General features: G+C 36.7%; 1 non-coding gene across 1 annotated transcript; it reads right to left on the reverse strand.

Annotated features, from left to right (window-relative positions):
• Positions 1 to 11,840: 11,840 nt before the first annotated feature.
• On the reverse strand, positions 11,841 to 11,947 carry LOC132280262 (small nucleolar RNA R71). Its single transcript, XR_009471530.1, has one exon. It is a non-coding gene; the product is annotated as a small nucleolar RNA R71 (small nucleolar RNA).
• Between the last annotated feature and the right edge of the window lie 300 nt (positions 11,948 to 12,247).

Below are 12,247 nucleotides of genomic sequence, written 5' to 3' on the forward strand. Positions count from 1 at the left end.
TCCCTTTAATTGATCAAAAAGATCATCAATCCTAGGTAAAGGGTACTTATTACGAATATTAACCTTGTTCAACTCCCTGTAATCTATACACAGGCAAAGTGAACCATCCTTTTTCTTTACAAACAAGACCGACGCTCCTCAGGGTGACGTACTCCTACGGATAAAACCCTGACTGAGTAATTACTGAATCTGATCCCTCAGCTCTCGCATCTCTACTGGTGCCATCTTGTATGGTGCCCTAGCAATAAGCGTAGTGCCTGGAGCTAAGTCAATCACAAAATCGATCTCTCGTCTAGGTGGCAACCCTGGAATCTCCTGAAAAACATCCGGAAAGTCCTATACATTGGTATGCAATCCAATGACACAGTAACCTCCTCTTTCTTTTCCTCCTCCACATGAAACAAATAAGTGCTATTAACCCCGTTAGAACATGGCACAGTGGTGCTTACTGTACCGATACACCAAAATTTTGCAAAATGATATAAACTAAGAGTGTGAGTGTGCAATGTGGCCAAGTTTTAAATTTGTAAAAGCTACCACTACCTCTAACTAAAAATATAGCTAGGGTGAGTAGGGATCGTCCCAAGGGATTTGTGGGTGCCTTTGTAATGGAAACAATATATAGGGTTAGTAGGTCGAGTGATCAAAGATTGGTTGAATTGATTGATTAAGTTATTATGCAAATGAAATTAAAGTAAACAAAATTCGATGATTAATAAAGTAGAGAAAGATATAGAGGGGAGGACTAGAACTCACCACTAAGCTTGACTTCACTAGACATTAACAATTGTACATTAATGGGGAAATTGACTTATAACTTGTGTGTGTGTGTGTGTGTGTGACATTAATTGAAACTAGGCATGGATGGCAAATAAGCATAGATTGACAAGCCAAATCAAATGGAAAGCACAACCTATCAAATGAGACCAAAATCCATTCAATGAAACCACAATTTATACACACACAACTTTTTAGAAACATACACCTAATGCATTCATAAGTATGGAACACCAAGGAAGAAGAGTAGATTGTCCACCTATCTATGAATTTAAAGCAACTACACTACATCTACACTAAAGACATGAAATTTAACTAAGTAAGCTAAAGGTGTGGTAAAATCTATCAAAAAACAAGTGTGAACCATCAAATAAATTGCAAGAGTATTCAATTAAGTTCTATGTTTTGACCATCTCTAGATTAACTTCATCCATACACATAGACATGCATAAATTCCACTAAATCTAGAGAAAAGGACATGAATCATCCATTCTAGCATACATAGATATATGGTTAGAAGTAGATAATCAATTGAAAGCATTGATCCATACACATCAAGTAGAAATCACAAGATATATATGTAAATCCAAGATCAAAACATTATTACAAATAAATCCCCAAAAATATACAAAGAACTAAGTCTAGGAAGCAAACTTAGGGGCTACTCTAGCCCCAAGTAGATGTCTAGCCACTCATTGAAGTAGTCATCCAACCCTTAAGGGCTATATCCATGGTAGGAATGACCTCCTTCTTGATGGAAGCCCTAGAAGAATGGAAAAACTCCTAAAATATGTAAAAACTCTCCAATCTCTAGCCTCCTCTCCAAGATAAGAAAAATACAAGTTATGAATAACAACTATGCTCTAAAAGTGGCTCTCAATCCTTATATAGGTAGGTTAAATGTCATACCAATGGTCTAGGCTCGTACACCAAGGTCCCTCCAATGATTGCACCATGAGCCAACTTTTAATGATCTGAAATCTATTTTTTTTTTAGACTTGAGGAAGTTCGATCGATTGAATTGTGTTGAGATTGATCGAACATGACTGAGATCTATCGAATGCTGTAGAGATCAATCATACTTGGTGGTGCCTTTTTGAATAAAGTCAAATCTCTGAGAAATTTTTGGGAAGAAGACAAAAGTGGTTGGTGGGTGGTAGGTGTGGATAAGATCGAATCATTTCGATCGATTTGGAAAATGTTGGATTGATCGAACTTGTTGGATTCTTTTGGATAAGGACAAGGGCTTGGATCCATCTTGAACTGTTTAGATCGACGAACTTTCGATCGATCGAAGAAATTCTGAGAACGATCGAACATGCTGAATTTCCACAATTTGCTTCATTTAGCTTCCACTTTGCTCCTTTCTTCCATTTAGCTTAAGTTAACTTCTTTAATTCTTTTATTTGGCTGAATTGACTTATTTTTGGGATAAGCACCTGAAAAAGGCAATAACACAAAATTAGAATAAAACAGGGAAATAAGATAGATAAAGGTCCTAGAATACCTAAGCTTAACGGGTTTAAATGCGCACTTTTTAGCGCTCATCACATAGCAACGACGTACAGATCCTGACCAAGTATGGTAAACACAACAGACCTATCATAACAATTAACTTGGGCATGGTAGTGAGGTAATCAATCCATCCCAAGTATCACATCATAAGTGTGCATGTCCAGGACTAGTAGATTGGCTAGAAATCTGAGTCTACCAATATCTAGTGTCACAGGCCCATCACTCTTATGTAAAATGGCTGTATTACCCAAAGGTGTAGAAATACCCTGAGGTCTATCACATACCCGTGTCATCATCCCAGATAAAGCAACAAAAGATCTAGCTACAAATGAGTGTGTTGTACCCGTATCAAATAAAACATGTCCCAATAAACTATGAATAGGAAACTTACCCTCAATAGCCTGAGGTGCCTGAACATCCTGCGGCATAGGGTCGTACACCTTGCCATAATGTAGCTGCTACTATGCCTATCCCTGAGGCTGTGGCAGTGTTGGTAAAACTGGATACACCTGTCCCTGAATCCGTGGAACCTGTGGAGTGGGTAAAGGTACTGGCGCCCTCTGCTTCTGCTGCACATGTTGTCCCTGTCCCTGTCCTGCTTTAGGACACTGCCTGGAAGTATGACCATACTCTCCACAAGTGTAGCAACTACTCTGGAAAGTACCAAATGGCCTCCTCTGTCGGTTAGCCTGTGGCTGCCCCTGTCCTACTTGTGGTCCCCCATTCTGCTGCCTCGGAATAGGTGCCCCATTCCTGTAAGCATCCAAACCACCCTTGTGCTTCTTCTAGGATTATTGTCCCTAGAATTTGCCTTTATCATTCTTTCAGTGTACATTGCCATTCCATTTCTCAGCTGACTGATTTGCAGAGTCTCTGTCACCTCGTTTCTCACCCTTGGCCTGTCTGAAGTCCATGGTCAACTGATATTGCTGTAGAGCAGCGTCTACCACCTGAGCATATGTAGTATAGGCTGGATTACCTGTAATACTCTCTTAATAGACCAAATCAGTCCCTTAATGAAACTATTTCGCTTCTTCTCCTCTGTATCCACCTCTTCCGGTGCAAAAAAGAGATAAGTGCGCGAACTGCTCCTCATACTCTACCACTGTCATGTTCCCCTACTGCAGATTAAGAAACTTTATCTTCATAACTGCCCTGACTGCATAAGGAAAATACTTCTCATCAAAGCGAGTACTGAACTGATCATAAGTCAATGACATCTTTTCCTCTGTGGTGGTAACTGACTCCCACCACTGTAGTGCATCTCCAACCAGTTTGAAGGTAGCAAGCATCTGCTTCTGAACCTTAATGCATTAAACCAGATGAAGATGTCACTCAATATCATTCTTTCACTGATGAGCTACTCTCGCATCGGTGGAGCTTGTGAACTTAGGTAGGCTCTCCTTTGTGAAAGAACTCCTAGCCTTTTCCTAAGTATCCGTTTGAACAACCGATGCTGACAACGGTGCCGGCAGTTTCTGAGGCTGATTCCAAAGTGCAGCTGTTACCCCTGATCTATAGCCCTAGCAATGAGGTTGTTGATGTGAGGAGGATACTCTGGATCCCCTCCTTGATCCCGAGTCTGTTGAACACGCTCCTACTCTCCTAAAACTAACTATCATCATATTGAATCCCGGGCATTTGCTGCTCTTCCTCCATTTGCTGACGTTGTAGGTGTTCCTACTGCCTACGTGCCACTCTCCTCTGTAGCCTGTTCCCTCGCAGGTTCCGTCCTCTCCTAGCATTAACCATCTGTTTATACGGAAAGAACAGACATCAATACGAGTTTAAACAAACCGTAAAGGAATACAACGAATCCTAAACTTAAGCTCTAAACAATAGAGTACGCTACGTGGAAGTTTTAATACGAAGCATCCTAGAAACACTTGAACCTAGAGTACTCTGATACCAACCGTGATACCCCTCAAATCCGAGACATGGGTTGATCAGGCCTAAGCCTAAACCCGAGAGAATATCACAGTTAATATATAAACGAACACGAAATACAAAAATGAAATAAGAAATAAATAATTAAGAGCTGCAAGAAATCTAAAATAGAAGCCATTAAAAATTACATACTTAATAAAATCCAAGTCCTTCTATAGTTAAACAACTCAAGAATCCATCCATTGGACCCCTAATATGAAAATCCAACTGAAAAATAAATAACTAAAAGAACATCCACAATTAAGCAATAGAGAGAAGTCCTACGTCGTTGGAAGAGTGAGTGATAGTCTCTGCTCAGCATGATCAGGTCTAAGACTGGAACTGGCGAATACCTAAAAAATATAAGTGGGTCAGGCCCCCGAACAGGTTCTATCCTACTACAATCCAAGCAGAGACTCGATACGCATATACATTCTAACCAACTCAAAAATAGCTATATAATCCGTATATATTTATATATATATATATATCCACGCTACAGGATACTCACTGGACTATGTAGGGGGTCTCAACCTGAATAGAAGGCAACATACAAAACGCACCTGAATGGGCATAAGTACCTAAGCCTAACAGGGTATACCTCAACCAACATAGTTAGCTACGCATCCTATTGCATATATGCTCCCTAACTGTGGATCCTGAGACTCAAGCTCATATCGTGGTACCATAAGTATATATTTAAAGTCTTATCCTATCCATCCAAACTAATCCAGTTAGTCATTCAGCTTCTGCAGCTTCTTTGACTTAACTTAGATAACAAGTAATCCATTTAGTCATTCAGCTTATGCAGCTTCTTTGACTTAAATATATGTAGGATTTATTTTATAATCCATTCCCTTATTCTAACATAGGTAGGATTTAGTATTTTGGAACTAATTCGTCCCTAGTATGCCACCGTCCCATATCGGTGCTTACAATCCATACATCCAGTAGTTGATAATATAGTTAATGAATATAAATACCAACTAATCAATAATAAGCAGAATCAAAATATGAAATTAAACATGCTTGCTTTACACCACTACATAGTTATCCAAGAATTGATAACATATTTAACATATGTATGCGTTAATTTATCCATTATAAGCATATAATCATTCTGTAATCTAACATGCTTATAATTTACCATAGAAACATGAATAAACAATAACTCCATTCACAGATAAATTGCTACACGTTAGGTTGTGCAATTTAAAACCTCAATCTCCAAGAACAATTTACCAATTTACTTTAAAATTATATACTGTTCAAGCAATAAACATTAATTGGTTTATTATGCATTAACAAGCCCTTTAAAGATTTAATTCGATCTTAGACATCAACTAAACTTCCCAACTATAGCTCCCAAATACATCTGTAGCGTCGAAAACAAGCCCAGAATCAACCAAAATGTTAAAAATACAACAGAAGGGGAATGAGCCACCTCCCCCACAAGCAGAGCTGCCTCCACCTTGAGTGGAGCCGGCTCCACACCATATGGAGCTACCTCCACGCTTGATGGAGCCGGCTCCCCCTTGTGGGGAGCCGCCTCTTTGCCCAGTTTTCCTAATCTGCTTGTTTTCCTTCACCTGTGTCACCTTCGGCGACGTCCAGTTTATACGTCCTCAATTGCTAAGGCTACTATTGGTTAATATTATGTTCCAGTGTGATCCAGAAACAATTTAATGCTTTATTCATTTACCGACATCAATCGAGACGCGAATTATGCAACAAGAAGTTAGAACGAGCAGTTTACCATTTAAGAATACGTACTGTTGTAAATAAATCAACCATGTGAACCAGATTAACGTTAATGCTTCCCAGTGTGTTACAGACTAATTCAAATCTTTATACATCAGTTTACATGAATTAATTCAGGAGTTACGCAAGAAAGAATTTAAAACAACCAATACATAGCTTATAAACATAACCAATTTTTAAACATTTAGACATGCAAACCAGTTTAATTTTAATCTTTATTTAGTCCTGGAGTTGTATTAGACATGTAAAGAACACGAGCCAAAGGAAGAGAGTTAGGATTAGAACTTGCCTTTAGGTCTTAGTTTGAAACCTTGCACCGTCGTCTTCCTAAATTATCCGGTGATTCCTACTGTAATCCCCCTCTGTTCTCTCTCTGCCTTCACAGTCATGAATAGGGTTCTAAAACCCTAGGAAGAACCTTAATACATATATTTATAGGTCTCACTGCAAACCCTAATCCTAATCCCAAGCTAATTAAAAGTCGGCTAAAACCCCCAACGTGATCACTTAAAAAAAATAAATACAAATCCCTAAATAAAACCCTAATTAATCCAAGTAACTTATTTTAAAATAAAATAAAGCAATTACAATAATTCAGTTAAAGACAAATAATAAATAAAATAAAAACAATTAAAGAAATCAACTCAAATAATTCAAATAACACCAATTAATTCAAATAACTCAAATAAGGACACTTATTTCAATTAATTCAAATAAACAAGCAATTAAGCGATTTAAACCAATAAAAATTTAATTAAATAATTAATTAAATACCAGGACTATCCTTTTAAAATTAGGGGTAGTACAAGTGCCGGCTCCATGGATTGAGGGAGCCGGTTCCATAAGTCCTAGAGTTGGCTCCCAGGGTAGGGGAGCTGGCTCCCAGTTGAGAGCTTGCTCTCATGCCTAAACGCGTATTGGATATTGTTTGGAGCACTGTTTGGATACTTTTGGGGTTCCTAGACTGTCTTGGGTTAATATTATGGATTCTAAGCATTATTTCATGTTATATTAAACCCCATATTACATAATTAGTATCTATATGCTAATGGATTTAACAATATGAAAGTTTAAACAATTGTGCATGCTGTTAATGGATATACGGGATATAATTGCTTAATTTTATTTTAGCAATTTAACGAACTATGACATGATTTTTAAATCTGTATTGGATGCATAATAGGGTCATATACTTATTAGATTTTATTATGCTTATTATGGATTTTAATTGATGAACTATTAAATTCTGTTCTGTCAATTACATGGATGTTATTCTGAATTTTAATTGATGAACTATTAAGTTCTATTTTATCAATTACATGGATGTTATTCTGGATTTTAAATTGATGAACTACTTTATCCGTTTTTATCAATTATTGAATTGATTATGGATTATATGCACCGGTATGGGACGGTGACATATTAGGTATGGATTAGATCAAAACGCTAACTCTTACCTATTTTGAAATAGGGAATGGATTAACTATAAAAGTTAAGTCCTACCTATATACTCATGTCAGGTCAACTAAAATAGTTGAATGACATATTAGATGTTTGTTTTTATATTTTGCATTAGGAAAAATATTATATATATATAATTGTGGTACCGTAATATGAGCTTAAGTCTTAGGATTACGGTTAGGGTGCGTATATCGCATAGGATGAGTAACTAGACATAGTTGATGTTACTTGGTAGGTCTAGGTCACGTGATGTGCGATTTGCATGTTTCCTTCTATTCAGGTTGACTATTGGGCTAGCGAGCGTCCTATAGTATGTTTATATATACATATATGGACTACTTAGCTATTATTGGGGTTATCTAGGATGTATCTGCGTATCAGGTCTTTGCTTGGACTGTAGTAGAGTAAAACTTATTTGTGGGCCTGACCCACCATTATTTTTTCAGGTATTCGTCAGGAGTAGGGATTGTTCATGCTGAGCAGGGATCGTCTATTTCATTCTTCTGGATTCTTTATGTTCTGATGTAGTCCCTTATTGAGTTAGGATTTTCTAGGGGTCCACATAGTATGGATTCCCGAGTTATATTAGTAATGGAGGATTGGATGTATCAGAATACTTTCTTATTTATAAAATTTTATTATGAGGATTTCATTAATGGATTATCGTTTTAGTTTTCTTTCAGCAATTTTATTTATTTCTATTTATCATGTTTATATTTTGTGTTCGATTACTGCTGATTCGTTTTGATATCCTGGGGTATTCGGGCATGGGCCTGGCCAACCCACATCCAGGAATCCCGGGGTATCACACATATCAAGTACTAGGATAGAATCAAAACCTATTAACATGTAGAATTATGCAGATGTGAAGTTTGATAGGTCAATGTGTAATGTAGCAACAATTGGGGCTTAAAGAAGGTTCCCACAGCATTCCCTCACCTCAGGAAACTTTCTCAGCTCAACGACACTAAGTGTATAGGAAGTTTAATTCATATTATAATTCAAAACAGGCTTCAAATCAGTTTCTGTAGAAGCTTTGTTCTCAGGGACAAAACTGGAATTTCACAGTAGCATAGTCTTGCACTCAATTCCATCAATCATATATCAAGTTTATACTCATGCCCATATAGACATATCATCAATAATAGCATGGTATATAACCTTCACAATTTAAATCTCAGCTTAATAGGCTTAAAACCTTAGTTAGTGAGGTTTGTAAGGCCAAACAATGAGATGGTCATTTTTCTGGTTAATATTCAACATCAACAGCCTTGAATCAATAATATAAACTTGATAGGATGATAAACATGTAACTCACAACAAGGTTAAACATGTAACTCACAACAAGGTATAAACACTATATGCTCAATTCACAAGGCCAAACCAAAAAAAAAAGCTTAAATTTAGTTCTTGAGACATCAAAATCAATTGCAGCAATATAATGGTTAAAGGAGTCCTTACTGTAGTTGTCAAATGATGAAATACACTTTCCTCCCCCTTGTTTGAGTACCAGAACCAGCTCTAGACTAACTCTACCCTTCAAAGCTTATTTATAATAAATGCTCAAATGTGATGCATTTTAGCACCTAAGCTAGGGTATTTTAGTCCATTCATTTATCTTACTCCATTTAAGTTCTTATTTGTGTTTTTGTCTATTTCAGGTCAATATAGTTCAAACAAGTTAAAAAGAGTCTTTTAGCTCAATTTTAGAGCTAAGGAGAAAATCCAGAAAAAGTCAGAAAAACTGTACCGTTGAAGCTTTGATCGATTCGATCGCTCGAAGGAAACTACAATTGATCGAAAAGAAGGTGGTGCTAGCTTAATGGATAAGGTTGCCAGCTATCCAAAATATCTTGCCACGCCAACTTGGATCGATCGAAGCAAGTGTTGTATCGATCGAAACCCTGTTCGATCGATCGAAGCCCTTGCTGGCAGTGAGCTGTTTTAATTCCCGAGCGCGCCCGAACTCCACCAAGTCTTATAGCTGCAAGTTTGCACCAATCAAAAGCCTTATTTCTGACTTCTTGTCTACTCAAAGAGGCTTGTATATAAATCAAATAAACCAATTTGTATAGGGTTCCAATAGTTGTTAAATTTCATTTTTTTTTTTACCAATTATATAAATAGATAGTTTCTCTCTCTAGAACAAGGGTTTTTAGAGCAAAGCAAAGAGGAAGAAGATGGTGCCTACATTGAAGATAACCCTTGATGGTTCCATGGCCACTACCATAAGTGGACAGATCCTTCTCTTAGGGCTAGAAATAGCCCTAGGCTTGTTTCCTAAACTTAGTATTTTTGTGATTTTTGGGGATTTTAGTTGTAAATGATGTTTTGACTATGAATAAATATAGATCTTGTATTTTTACATGATGAGTATGAATTAATGCTTCCAATTGATCTTTTAATTATATTCATATGTCTATATATGCTAGAATGAATGGTCATGTGCTTATCACTAGGTTTTATGAGTTTGATGCATGTCTATGTGTGTTGAAATTGTAAATCTAGTGATGGTCAAGGTATAGTGCTTAATTGATTACTCTTGTGGTTTGTTTGATGGATCATACTTATTTCTTGATTGATTGTGCTACCTCCTTAGCTTAATTAGTTTAATTTCTATGTCATTAGCATAGTTGTAGTGTAATTACTTTAATTTCCTAGATAGGTAGACAATCCATTCTTCTTGTTTGATGGTTCATACTTATTAGTGCAAGTAGTACATTTCTCTAGATTCTTGTATGTGCATTAACTGTGGTTTCAATGAACGGTTAATGGTTTTGTTTGATAGGTTGTGCTGTTCACTAGATTAATTAGACAATTTATGCTTATTTGCCATCCATCCTTAGTTTTCAATTAATGACACACACACATTTGATTTACAACATGAAATTCCCCTTAAATTAACAATCTCTAATGTTTAGTGAAGTGAAGCTTAACGGTAAATTCTATGCCCCAAGACCTTTCTCTCATTCTCTTTACCCTAATCTTTAGATTGTTGTTAATTTGCATGATTTTAATTGAACCATTAGTTAATTCAACCAACCAAACTCCAAATTGATCATTCGACCTACTAATACAACATTGATTCCGGAATACCTTGAAAATCCCTTGGGACGATCCCTACTTGCTCTTGCTATGTTAGTAGTTAGTCGTGGTAGTGGCTTTTATAAATTCAAACTTGACCTTGGCCACAAACCCACATCAATTTTGGCGTAAGCGACAGCTTTCACCAAGTTTTGGCGTCGTTACCGGGGATTAGCAGCGTCGTATTCGGAATTAATTAGGAATTAGTACTCCTTTGATCCTTGTTTTACTTTATTTTATTTTATTTTCTTATTGTGTTTACTCTTGATTGGCTAGGTACTTGGAGCCAAGAGAAAAAAAGCAAAGGAACTTCAAAGCAAGTAAAGTAAAGCATAAAAAGCTTAAAAAAAAAAAAAAAATTGCAAAGCAAAGCTAAGCAAAAAGCTTAAAAATTTCTTAAAGTTGCTTAAGGACCCTTTGTGAGCTATTCTAACTACTCTTGCTTAGTTAAATCGTCAGCCCGTGTGGAGGTAACTTACTTTTCTTGCATTTGTTGAAAAGCATGGGAGTATGGGATCATTGTATGTGGAGGCTTGTTGTTGATTAATTTGTGTTGTGGGGGAGAAGTGATTGCTTTTTGTTTTATTCGTTGTTTGTGTTGATTTGCATTGTGCATGCATGGTCGTAGGTCTTAAAATCCTTCTTATGTTCCATTAAACCTTAATATTGAGTCGATTGTTCGTAATCCAAGAGGAAGGGGCAATTCAAGTGAGTCCATTGCATCAATGGATGACCATGTTGAAGACATTGGTCACATAGACCAACAAGGCATTCTTCACCCTAATATGCAACAATATAATAATATGTAAGTTCCATTAGGCATGCCTAAACCTTTTGTTCCACAACCATAAGGCCAAGTTCCAATTAGAATGCCAAGGCCATTCTATATGCTACCTCCACCTCCTAATGTCCAAGGTAACAATAGAGCACATGTAGAGCCACCAATTGTGAATCCTACTATGGCTTTGAAAGATCACTATGTGCCTAATGAATACAATGCAATAACATGTATTCGTCTTCCTCCATTTAGAGCACATCATTATGAAATCAAGCCAAAAACTATTCAAATGCTTCCAAATTATCTTGGGCTACCTAATGAAGAACCATATAAGCATTTGGATGAATTTCTTGAAGTTTGTTCCACCGTAAAATATACGGACATGCCAGAAGAAGTTTTAAGGTTAAAACTCTTCCCATTCACCCTAAAAGATAAGGCAAAATATTGGTTTAACAATTTGAGACCTCTTTCTATAACTTCTTGGGCGAAAATGCAACAAGAGTTCTTGAGAAAGTATTATCCTGTGTCGAAAACCAATGCCATCAGAACTTCAATTCGTGAATTTTCATAAAAGGATGGGGAAATGTTTCATGAGGCATGGGAACGGTTGAATGATTTGCTTAGGAAATGTCCTCATCATGACATTCCTTAGTGGTAATTAGTTCAATATTTCTTTGAAAGTTTGTCGGATAACCATAAAGGCATGGTTGATGCCTCAATGGGAGGTTCTTATTTAGACAAACATGAAGATGATGTGTGGCGTTTATATAAGAGCATGAGTGAAAACTCAATGCACTGATCTTTGTCTTCCAAAAATGGAAAAACTGTAAGTGGAAGGAAGAATTCAAGCTTATATCAAGTGGACAATTCTACTGGCATAGTTGCCAAAGTGAAGTACTTAACTCAAAGGTTTAATCAATTTTTTATCAACAAAAATTCGGCCCA

The sequence above is a fragment of the Cornus florida genome, unplaced genomic scaffold (genome assembly GCF_030987335.1).
Source record: "Cornus florida cultivar Cherokee Brave unplaced genomic scaffold, ASM3098733v1 CherokeeBrave_3.0.0_Hap2_Chr10, whole genome shotgun sequence".
Lineage (NCBI taxonomy): Eukaryota > Viridiplantae > Streptophyta > Magnoliopsida > Cornales > Cornaceae > Cornus > Cornus florida.